General features: G+C 40.2%; 1 pseudogene; it reads left to right on the forward strand.

Annotated features, from left to right (window-relative positions):
• Window positions 1-5,383: 5,383 nt before the first annotated feature.
• Window positions 5,384-6,317, forward strand: LOC123621126 (annotated as a pseudogene).
• Window positions 6,318-13,294: the final 6,977 nt, after the last annotated feature.

Here is a 13,294-nt window from a genome sequence, read left to right on the forward strand (position 1 = left end):
GTGGATAGAGGCCCTACCGCATCTCCACACAATTCTGGGGGCATTCTATATGCTCCTGCAGAGTCAAGTCTCTGCTGTCCATAGCAGGGACTTTGGTAATGCACCCCTCAATTGGGGACAATTCTTCCTTCTCTGTCTCACTCTTTTTTTAAATCAGTCCTGCTCCCTGGGAACACCTCCCAAATAAATAACCTCACTGTCGCTCCATGAGATTTCCCAGTGAAACCACACTCACTTCTTGTCTTAGACTCTGCTTTCATGGGAACCCAGCTAAGACAGTGGATTCTGGGGGTGGCTCCAGGAAGTATATCCTCCAGAAAGAATGCTGGGACTGGACCACTCACCCTCTTGGGGTAAACGGGGTTGGTGATAACCCCTAGCATGTGATGGCATCATCATTGCTCAGACTTGCTTGTGATAGATTGGGATGAGGTACAGGTGGAAAGCGAAACACTGGGTTATGTGGTAGCTCTAGAACTATAGTAATTATAAGTATTGTGGAGTTGTAAGAATAGGGATGGCTTTTGTCAAGTTCCTTGAAAGCCTGGAAGAAACTGGATAATAGCTCCATGTTATCCAAGAGCCATCAGCTCAGGGTGTGTTGTGAAATCTGGAAATCTTCCACAGTGACATTTAATGAGATATTAACCTTCTGTAGCCTTAGATGCACAGTGTTAAAAATTAGGCCTTGGGCTTAGTTGTAAGGGTGGAGAAACTACCATGAGTGCTGGACATGTACTTTGGGCAGCTCTCCTCTGTTAAACTCTGAGCCCTGGTAGGAAAGGAGTGAGACCTTGAGTCCTGGAATGGGGATGTCTGAGTGGATGAGCATGAGAATAAGCATGAATCCTCAGACTCCCCTGAATCCACTTGCAAGGGCAGAAGCATCCCTGACCCTTGCTAGAGGAGAGAAACCTCACTGTGTTGCCCAGGCTAAACTCAAACTCCTGGGCTCATGTGATCCTCCCACCTTAGCCTCCCACGTGGCTCAGACTAGAGGTGTGCATCACCATGCCAGCTTTGAGGAAATATTTTGCAATATACATGTCCAGGTCTTATTAGAGTCACTAAATCAAAATTTTCAGGGGAGAGACTAGACTTGCAGAATTTTTAAAAAATTTCCCCAGGTCACCATGATGCACAGTCCCAGCTGAGAACCAGTAACAGCAATCACTTCGGTTTCATCTCTCACTCACTTGGCCAATTCCCTTTATCATTTGGGGACTTGGCCGAAAAGAGGAAAGTGTGAGAAATGGAGTCATTTACTGAAAACCTCATTTAATTTTCCTGGGTAGGGGGAGAACAGGGACTAGTGAAATCAAAATGCAACTTGATTTTGCCATTTATAAGTCTTATCTCTCACCTTCCCATCAAGACATTCTAGATTCGAGAGAGTTTAGACTTATCTAAGTGGTTGTTTCTGCCAGAATAAAATAATAAGTCAGTTAATTATTTGTTCTTCCCTCGTTTCCCATTTCATCAGCACCTATTCATTGCCAATCTGCTTTCCTCACAGTCCCCTGAAAATTGACCTCTAGGCAAGTTTACAACTCACTCTCTTTCCTGAGAATTATTATCCCCCAGACTGAAGAGCACCTGGTCTAAAGATATCAACTGGAAAACAACAACAACACAAAAAACCCTCTTCTTTGTATTCTCCCTTGATCGCCTACTTTGGAATTGGCTGCGTATTTCTGATGCTCCCTTTTCCCTTTCCATTTTCCGTCCCCAGCCTTGCCCCTGAAAGGAAAACCATTTTCACATAAACTACGTTTGTACGGAACTTATCAACAGCAGCAAGATTTCCATTTAGTGTGAAATGCTTTTGGTTTTTTTTGAGTTTTAAGATAAACCCTATTTCCAGGACAAATTTTGCTTTCTTCTATTGTTTTACATCAGTTAGAAAACACTTGGGTTGGAAAAAACTGCTCGAAAAGAAGTTTTACCTTTAATAAATTCAGTGTTTTCACAAGTATTTACTATAAAAGAAGGCCATACCTTTAACAACGTTGCTTCATTAAAAATATCAATATTTAAAGTAAAATCTTAGGCAACTAAGTTATTTAAAAATATTTTCTTTTCCATGCTTGAGCTTCCAAACTTGGAAAATTGACCTTTACATATGTCAAAGTGAATGCATATCAAATATTTTGAAAATAAGGGTCATTGATCTATACCTTGTTTTTGCAGCGTGTGAAAGTGGTTTTGCTGCTATCGATAATTCTGCTTGTAGGCAGCACAGTGAAGAGCAGTGTTGCCATGGGCATCCGGAACATTCGGATTGGCACCACAGTCTAGAAGAATAGCTGCACATTCCTCATCCTGGCATTGTATGGCCTGCCAATATTAGACCAAGAAATAGATGCAAATTCTAGAAATTCAGAATAAACATTCTACAGGTGTCACCCACTAGTTATATTTAAAAGAGATAAATACACCTTGATTCTACGTATTTAAATCAAATCCATCACATGATGAAATACTTGGCTGCTATCTACCTTAATCAGAGCTGCCTTGTTCTCACTGTCACAGATGTTAAGTTGGCATTTCTGTCTCCCAGCAGAGTTACCACTTCCGGATGGCCACGGGCACAGGTCAAATGTAGAGCAGTCCTACGAGAGTGAGAGGGCTTTTTAGGAATTCATAGCACTCTCCCTCAAAACTTAGACAATGATCCATGTAGTTGTTAAACATTAAATAGTATGCTATTCCTTTGCCTTCAAAACAAATATTTAATTTTCTTGTGAAGAAAGTACAATATTCACTAGCTCTTATGACTCACTACATTAAGGGAAGGTCAGCCCACTTAAATAGAAACTCTGGGTTCAGGTCAATGGGGTTTGATCCTACTTTAAGCTCTCTCACTTACTATTGCTTAGCCTTTCTGTACCTCAATTTCCCCATCAATAAAATGGGGACGCAAATAGTACGTATCTCACAGAACACCACTATGATACTTAAAAAAAAAATCTGTACAAAGGAATTAGAATACTTCCTAGTGCAAATAAGAGCTCAATAATTGTTAGATATTGTAATTATTATGACTACTTATTAACAAAGATGATATTTTAACTCAGTAAAATGATACTATCATTCCTACCTTGGGGTTTGTTTTAAAGATTAGAGATAACACTGTATTTCCATGATTCTAAGATGCTCGTTTTCCCACGTTTTAACATCTCTGACATTGGAATGCCACTTGAAAGTCATGACTTATTTCAACTATAATTGGAAGGATTATAAACATTCTCTTATTGATACATAAAATAATGGGGCATCATTATTCAACCTTATGTTGAAGGTTTTAAAAAGCATTGTTTTCCTCCTGTATAATTTAGTTCTTTACTTGGCTTTTCTTGATATGCATGAATACTTCAATGTGGTCAGAAAACTTTTCCTCATGTTGCTAAGGGTCATTTGCTCCCCTACTCAAGGTACTAGTCTTTCTTTATTCACATCCTCTATACTACACTGTATGCTCATGATGTTGGACAACCTTCCTAATTAATTCAAGTGGCCTTTTCATTGGGTTTGACTTCCAAGTTATCTAAATGACTTTCCCATAAGAAAAACAAAACAAGCACACTATAAAAGGTTTTTCTTTACATTTTGGTAACTGGCCTGGGAAACAGAGATTTTGTATTTTATCAAGATAATTCCTGTGTTGTCTCTGTTAGGTTTTTGATTGCTTGAAAAACTGAACTTTTAAACGTTGAGGTTTTGACATCCATGTAACTTTCTGTACTGCCTCTGAAGTCTTTTGATCATCACTGTTGGTTGAATGAATTGCCATTATTTTACAATGATCTGTGATTCTATTTTGAGCAGGTGTTTTGAACCTTTTGACATCTTTGACAGATGTTCTCAAAATCAAATTAAAGCTATTTCAAATATTGTTAACCCATGCATTACTAAGTTACATGGCCTTGACACCTGGGTATCTAACACCAAACTCAAGTTAACCAAAGCCATGTTTTCAGACTCGAGAGACGACCGCACTCAAAATGAATTGCACTCATGGGGCAAAGGGCCAGGCCTGTACTCAAAAATATTAAGACTCATTTAATAATTTTGCTTCTATCTAAATTAATGTTTAACTACCTGTAAGCTTCCTTGTCCTGTCATTATCAGAACTAGAAATGATTTATAAGCCTTTTGTTTAAAATATGGTTAATTCTTTAAAAGAACATACACAAAACATTCTGATACAAAAATATCTAAATCCTTAGGCTCAAATGGTTGTGCTATGTATAACAAAATTCCTACAAGTCTGCAACTAAAAGCAAGATTCTCAATGCTTATATAATAGATAAGTTACTTTTTCACCCTTGCCTTTGGTTTTTGCTCTTATATTACCTAAAGGGTTTTAAAAGATTGATAATGACCAAGATTCCCATTTCATGACATTCAGAAATGGGCAACAGAATATAATCCAGTGGGCGCAGGTCTCATAAAAAGGAAAAACTCAAATCCATGCATTATCCAAGGACAGCTCCTTAAGGTCCTGGACTAGTGATCTGGAGGCCATACAGGTTTTAAGTGAGTCACCCACTGCCACGCATGGCTGGTGTTGCTCCTTGTGAGTTATTGGCAAGCTCTCAAACTTGCATCTGAGATGCAAAGCCATGCCTTTGAAGCAAATGGCCACATTGTGCTCCTGAGAACGCCATCAGGGCTGATAAGTGATGACTACATGGACCTACAATGGAACCGAAAGGTGCGTCCACATTGGCTTGGCAGGATGCCACAAAGGCAGCCGACCCCAGCTGTGCTTCTTGACGGACATGCAAAAGCCCTGCGATACCATCATGCTAAGAAGACATTGATACTAGCTGGAGCCATTATAATTCGAGTAGCATAGACAAGGCCAGGAAATGACCCATTGGCTATTACGTCTGCTGCTAGGAAGGGAAGCCGTGTGTTGTGCTGCAAGCCAGGCTCCCTGAGAGGGCCTAGGAAAGAAAATACGTCGATAATAATTTACAGGTGTAGATTTGCCCTTGAGAGTTCCCCGTAAACACCCGTGATTGTGCTCACGGGCTAGGACACGCTCCCGCGGCGCGCGGGCTGCGCTTGTGGCGGTTGCGGCTCCGGAGCCCCGAGCGGTCGCCTGGCCCTGGGCGGCCTCGGTGTCGCAGCGCCCCCGCGCGGCCCGAGAGCCCGCCTGACCGCGCCAGCCCGCGCCGGCCCCTCCTGGCACGCGGGTCGCGGGCGCTGCGCCCCGGGATCCCCCCTGCGCGGCCGCTCCCCGCGCCGGAGCCAGGACCACCGCCAGGCTTGGCCGCCGCTATGACATCTGGCCGCGGGGGCCGCGCTGCGGGGTGCGCGGCCGGGTCGGGGGCTGCGGGGCCGCCACTCCCGGAGCATCTCGTGCCAGTGGCGAATGCAGCCCCGGACGGGTCGCCGATCGCGCCGGCTCCTCCGCGCACCGGGCGCGCTGGCGCCGGAGACGGGGCTGGGCGGCCGCTTCCCGCGCCGGAGCCGCTGTTGCTGCCCTGCCCGCAGCAGGCGTGACCTCGTCGGGGCACCAGGCCTGGGGGCGCAGCTGTCGGCGCCGGCGGGTCTGGGGCTGCGGGGCCGCCGCCGCCCCCGCCCGGAGTCTGCACCCGCGCAGCCGGCGGGCACGACAGATTCCTGGAAGGTGACGGCGGAGAAGGACTGCCTGGACCCCGGCTTCACGCACGCTCTGAGGCTGCTGCCAACAAGAAGGCAAGGATGACAGAGAGTATGCTGATGTGGAAGAACGTGAACCTGGGACAGAAAGTGTCAATTCCGGTAAAAATTCCCGAAGTTCAGCTTTGCGGGGAAACTTTTGGATCCACGTGGCAAATCTCTGAAGAGGTTACAAGAAGAAACCTGGACAACTGTGTCCATCCTTGGAAAAGGTTCCATGAGAGACAAGGCGAAGGAAGCAGCGTTGAGGAAAAGTGGAGCAAAGGACTCCCACCTCCACGATGATCTCCACGTTCTCACTGAAGCGTCCGTCCCACCTGCAGAAGCTGATGCCTCGATGGGACAGGCTCTGGGAGAAATCAGTCCGTCATCCCTGAGTATGATCTAGGCCAGCGCAGCTGGATGAATTAACATATTTGAATGGGGGCTCAGAAAATGCCCATGTCCCAGTGGCTGGAGGGAATCCCACGTTGCCTACAAGACCTGTCCCAACCCCGGCAACAGCCAGGGGAAGGGCGGGAGGAGCCGCAGCCCGGCTGGTGGGCACTGGTGTACACCCAAGGGCCAGTGAATCTGAGAACGTGACCTCTCCTCTCAAGGGGAGTCCCCGGCAACTGGGTGCTGACCTCCACCGCCACCCCTAACAGGAGACCTATGGACAATGTTTGGAAGATATAAAAGAAATATAAATCAGGAGAAGAAAATACTCATCTTGACCAGTCCTGATATAAATTCATGATCCCAAACTTTTTTTAAGTGGGCTCAACAGCCATATTTCCCATTTCCATTCATTCTCCTCTTCCGACGCAGTTTCATACCTCACCTCCTCCATAAACCACTCATCCCTCCTCTTCCATCTCTATTCTCCCAGCTGATGACCTCGATTCTGACTTACCTGTTAGTGTATTTCCACAACCCCCTCCCACCAGGTTACCAACATCTCAACTTTGTTTCCTATTACGAGATGAATTGTCTGTGCTCTGCTGTCAAACAAATTTCAAGAATTGTTTGTAATTGTTTCTATTCCATCTCATCTCCTTCCATCTCTTGTAAACCCACAGCAGTCAGGATGTAACCCCTGCCACTCCACTGAAATTGCTCTTTGTCAAGTACCCTGGTGACCCCCCACTGCTAAATCAAATAGTCAACTCCACCTTGGCCCATCAGTAGCATTTCACATTGCTGAAGACTGCCTCGGCATAGAAGTATTTTCTTCCAGGATACCACCCTCACTGACACACTGGCTGCTCCTTCTCAATCTTGTTCCTGGCTTTCCTTCTCTGTCCTGTGAACCTTGTACTGCTCAACAGCTCAGTATTTAGACTTCTATTTTCTGGTTACACTCATTCCCTTGGTGATCTCATACAACCACATGGACTTTAATGTATATAAATAAAATCTCTTAATTTTTTAATTCTAACTCAGACCTTTCCCATATCTCCAAAATGGTATATATAAGTTACTCAACACTTTCATTTTGAGCTCTCACACTTAACATACCAAAAACTGAATTTCTAATAGTTGTCCCACAAATCTGCTCCAGTTACACCTTTTTTTATATCAGGATGGCAATTCCATCCTTCTTTAATTGTTCAGACCAAAAATCTTGTGGTCAGTGTTGAATCCTCTTTCTTTTATACCATACATTCTAATCAGGAAATCCTGCTGGTTCTGTCTTCAAGATATATATTTGGAATCTAACGAGGTCTCACCAACTCCACTGCAACCATGTCAGTCTAAGCTACCATCCTCTTTGTCCTGGACTGTTTATAATAGCCTGTGAGCTATATATGTCCCCTCAAGATTATCTCAACAGAGGAGCCAGATTGTTATCATTAAATTTTCAGTCAAACCATACCATTCCTCTGCTCAAAATCCTTCAATGGCTCCTACTTTCTCAGAGTCAAAGCCAAAGTCTTTATAATCCCTTACAAGACACTGTGCTAACTGGTCCTATATAGGTCCCTGACTTCATCTCCTACTATTTCCTATTTACTCCATTCCATACAAAAGTGATCATTTCATTGTTCAATGAACATGTCAGACACACTAATACCTCAGGGCCTTTACTCAATCTGCTCCTTTGGCCAGAAATATTTCTTTGTCAAATAAATGCATGATTTATTCCATGTTCTTTAAATCTTCCCTAGAATGTCCACTTCTCAGCCAATCACACTCTAAACACTCAATTTACAGTTGCAATTCTCCTAGAACTTCCAATGGTCTTTACCCTGCTCTAATTTTTTCTCCATAGCACTTTGATTATCTTTTAACACACTCTATTATTTCCTTATATCGGTGTCCAATTCCTACTTTTAGAATTTTAACTCTATGAGGGCAGGGATTTATTTGTTCTATCCCAGCACCTAAAATATGGCCTAGCACTTAGTAGACACTATTAAATATTTGTTAAACAAATAGTCTATAAACTAGCATTTATCCATTCAAAAAATATACACCCTTCTTCTAAAATGAAGAAATGTTTAAATTTGATAGAATAACATTTCAATCACCTTATTTCTTAGAAGAAAGCAAAGCCTAGAAAATTAAATGGCTGAGAGATTGAAGTTCACATATTAAATCAGAATGAGGAGTACAAACTATGTCTTCTAGATTTCTAAACCAGAAGTGATTCACATTAAAATGACATGTTTGTTCTTTCCAGTTAAAATCTAGAATTATTTTCCTCTTATCTTTGTAATAGCTAATGATAGAAGTCATACATCCATAGTTCTCAAACTTCAGTGTGAATAAAAATCACTTCAGAAACGTGTTCAAATGCAGGTCCCCAGGCCAGGATGCAGACTTATGGTTAGATTTGAGAAAGGGCATAGGAGAGTTTGCATTTTTAACAAGCACTCTTAATTATCCCAATACAACATACTGGTCACAGATATACATTTTGAAATGCACTGCCTTAAAACTATCATTAAGTGGCACATTTTTAAAAATATGAGGCTTAACAAATTATTCCACTTTTTATGCAGTCTTCTTCCTCTAACAACTGTAAGTATTTGCCCTGAAGTGATATATCAGTAATGGCATCATTACGTATAAAAAAGAAGAAATGTTTGGTAGGAGAATAAAATGTTTGAGATCCACTTTGAGGAACTGTTATGATTTCTTAATCACTATCCCTTGGGTAAAAAACTTCCAAACTAGAGCAGTTATAAATGAGTAAACAGCAATTTCAAATTTCCTCCGAAGAATCCCAAAATGTTGTCATTAAGATAGACTGAAATTTAGAAGCAAAAAAAAAAAAAAAATTAGTGGGCAATAGTACAGGGTTAAGAAGAAATGCTAAACACATCAAAAACATACAAGTTGGGAGAGCAAATTTAAAACATTAATTCTAGAACGTATACTAATAGTTTTACCCCACTAAAGTATTTTTAAAGAATCTAAATAGATCCTTAATCATACAGAGAGTAGATAGAACAGGCTAAATACTGAAAGGTACTTGAAAAATAATTGGAACCACTTAAACATGATATTATTACTTCATTTCAGACCAGGAAACTGAAAAATTATGGGACTCTAAATGAGTTAATTTCAGTTTTAAGAAATTTTATGTAATTTTAAGAAAACTTTTAATTCATTATCTTTGAAATAGAAGACTTTAATTTTGTATTGCCATTGTAAAATTCTTCTATATAATTTTAAAATTTTATAATTGGACAGGTAACATTTTCTAAAAATCTTGGAAACTAACCACCACTAGAAATAGATCATCAAACTATAAACATTAATGTTTTCTTTCTTTAAGTCTTAGACAGAATAACCATGAAAATCAAACAAGTGTTTAAAGGAATAAAAAATAAAGAAGTTAGATAAATAAGAAGAGCTTCTACCAGATAAAAATGTTTTTTAAAAGTCCATAAACACTTAGTTCCATTGATTTTTTTCTATCATTTTTCTATTCCCTATTTCATTTATTTCTGTTCTAATATTTATTGTTTTCTTCTGCTAACTTTGGGCTTAGTTTGTTCTTTTTTCTACTTGAGGTGTACAGTTAGGTTGTGCTTTTGAGATATTTCTTCTCATCTAATGTAGGCTTTTATAACCAATAACATCCCTCTTGGTACTGCTTTTGCTCTATCCCATACCTTTTGGTGTTTTGTGTTTTTTTCAGTTTTTTTAGATTCTGTAATTTCCTTCTTTGATTTCTTTTTGATTTAATGGTGGTTCATGTGTGTATTATTTTTCTATGTATTTGTGAGTTTTCCTTATATTATTTGTTATTGATCCTAGTTTTATTTTATTGTGGTTGGAAAAGATACTTGGGAGGATTGAAGCATTTTAAATTTGTTAAGAGTTGTTCTGTGACCCAGAATGTGATCTTAGAGAATACTCTCTGTGCACTTGAAAGCAATTTTTATTATGCCGCTGTAGGGTGAGAAGTTTTGTTATGTGTCTGTTAGGTTCATTTGGTCTGTATGTTGCTCATGTCTGCTGGTATCCTTATTGATTTGTTTATCTGGATGGACTGTCCATTATTGAATGTGAGAAACTGAAGCCTCCTACTATTATTATATTGCTATTTATTTCTTTCTTCAGATCTGTCAATGTTTGCTTTGTACATTTAGGTGTTTTGATGTTGAGTTCATATATCTTTATAATTGTTATGTTCCTGTTACATTGATGCTTTTGTAATTACATAATGACTGTCTTTGTCTTTTGTGACTTTTTGACTTCTATCAAATTATATAAAAAAGAATACAAATATAGCATGAAGAACTGAATATCCATAATACTACTAATGGGAAGGCCAGTGTCTCTTTAAGCTTCCACAGCCATGGAAGCAAGTAACATCTAAAATTCCTTTGACTTTACATTCTATGTAACATGGCAGAGAGAAGTGACAGCAATAAAAAGAGAGCAACGATCTTCTCTGGGTGGCGTTCCTTAAAATGGGAATGAACAAGCCGGCATTTAAACCAGCAGGAAAACATGAATTACTCAATGAAAATATTGGGACAACTTGCTGAACAATAAAAAAATAAATTCCAAAATGTTTCTTATAAAAAAAATTCACATGACTAAAGATTATATTTTTAAACAAAGCTCTAGAAATATAAGGAGACAACATAGACATTCATATAACCTTGCAATGGGAAAGGATTTTCTAAATATTAAGAAAGGCAGAAACCATGAGTGAAAGACTGATTTATTTTATCACTTGAGATTCATGCCAGGCTTCAGACAGTGAAAGTTTATCAATTTCATCTTTTTCCAGCAGAAAGAAAATGTGTTACATGGCAAATTTTCAGAAGTCCCCTTGGCTTGAAAACAGGATCATTTAAGGGTCTCCTGGAATAATTGGGTCTCAGCTCAGCTCCTTAAAATTTAACAGTTTTCTCCTGCCTCATAGCTAACCCAGCATAAAGTTCTTTTTCTCAGGTATGACATGCGCTCATTCCCTTCAGTTGTCTTATTTCTAGCATTTAAATCTGCACTGTCCATGGTGTAGAGGCTTTGGAAAACAGTCTGGTAGCTTCCCAAAGTATTAAATATAGAGTTACCACATGGCCCAGCAATTCAGCTCCTAGGTATATACCTAAGATAAAGGAAAACATATGTCAATAGAAAAACTTGTACATATATACAGGAAGTCCCTGGGTTACAGATGAAATACGTTTCTGAGAATGTCTTTAGAGGGGATTTGTATGCAACTCAGATCCCTGATGAACAGTGCATATACAGTAATAATAATAATAATATAATGGCTCATATGTGGTAATAATAATACAATGTAATACTGTAATAATAGTACCCCTGTATTATAATAAGTTACAGAAACTATTGTGCTCTTTCTTTTAATTCCTAGGCTAATAGGAATGCTATGCTTGGTCTTCTAACCAAATCAATAATAACCTTTCCATTTCAATAATTAATCACTATGCTGCTTATTAATAACTGGTGCTTTCATTGGAGCACTGCCTTTCACATGTTCCATTATTCTTACCTTATCCTTTATAATTGTTCTGATAGTCAAGTGACTGAAGCTTTATGCTTTCCCAATGAATGATAGCATCTGGCCTTTCTCCGAATGCTTAAGTATTTCTACTTTCATTTCCACGTAATCACCTTTCCCTCCACTGCAGTCTCACCTGGACTTTCAGTGGACGTTTGCTTTGGAGGCATGGTCATAGGGTAAACAGACTCACAAAATCGAATAAAAAAGTTAAGATGAAAGTGATGCTGTGCGTAAGTGCCCGTATAAACAATTAGACAATAAAGACGCTGTGTCAGTGAACCACAAACCATGCGGGTCTGTTTACGTGTATGGGAGAAACTAGTTCCGGAATTATTAATTATTTAATTATAAATTATCCTTATAGGGAGCCTGTTCATAAGTACAGAACACAGTAAGTCAGTCTGTAAACGGGACTGCCTGGACAGTGTAATACTGTAATAATGATAATAATGATAATACCCTGTACTGTAATAATAAGTTACAGAAACTATTGTGCTCTTTTAATTCAAATGGAACATAAAAACAAATTCATACAAAAAATTTAGATAGGATGCACAAGAAATTTCAAAAAAGAGTATTATAGGTTAACACTCACCTTATGTTGTGTCAAAGTCTCCCTTATTGGCAGGGGCATTTTTGAGGCAAGAAGGGAGCTGACGTCGACTTGAAAATGACGATGGGGGTGGCGCTGGAGAGGGGGCGCTGGAGAGGGGGCGGGCGCTGCAGAGTCAGGGTTTGGTCCTGTTGTGGAGGAGGGAGCTGACCGCGGAAGCGGGTTTCTTGAAAAAGGTATCTGGGGTTGTCTGCACAGCCTTTTCCTTTTTTTCTTCATAAACGGCCTTGTAGCAGCTGATGTTCTCACTAACTGCACAGTAAACCTTTGCAAACCCCTCAGTGCTAGGTCCTTGCTCCTGACGCTTAGCAAATCCTGCTTCAGTGAGACGAAAGGCTCAGCTCGTGCTTTTGTCGTAAACTTTCTTGGCTCTGGATCTTCTGATTCTTCGTGTTCCTGTGATTCTATCAGCTGCTTCTGTATCTACTGATGGGACCAGCCGCCAGCGTACAGACGCTGTGCCAAGGAACCACTTGCGCCATGTGGGTTTGTTTGTATGAGCAGAAGAAATAAGTTCCCAAATTATCAATTATTTAATTATAAATTTTCCTTATGGGGAGCCTTGGGAGCCAATTTGCAAGTACAGAATGCCATAAATTGGGTCATCTGTAATCTGGTGACTGCCTATATATATCTAGATTATCTATATCTATATATAGGTATAATTAAATATATATATATCCTCTGTATATATATCCTCTATATATCTCATATATCCTGTATATATGTAATATGTATATTTAAAAGCAAGGGTCTTGCTATGTTGCCCAGGCTGGATTTGAATGCTTGTGCTCAAACGATCTGCCAGCCTCAGCCTCCGCAGTAGCTGGGATTGCAGGTGTGTGCCACCGCATTTTTTAAAATTTATTTATTTTAGGGATGGGGACTCGCTATATTGCCCAGGCTGGTCTCTAACTCCTGGCCTCAAGAGATCCTCCCGCCTCATCCTCTGGAGTAGCTGGGATTACAGGTGTGAACCACCGAGCTTGGCTTAATATCTTTTTAAAAAATCATTTGTATGTTCTACTGCT

This window comes from Lemur catta, chromosome 15 (assembly GCF_020740605.2).
Source record: "Lemur catta isolate mLemCat1 chromosome 15, mLemCat1.pri, whole genome shotgun sequence".
In the NCBI taxonomy this organism is placed as follows: Eukaryota; Metazoa; Chordata; class Mammalia; order Primates; family Lemuridae; genus Lemur; species Lemur catta.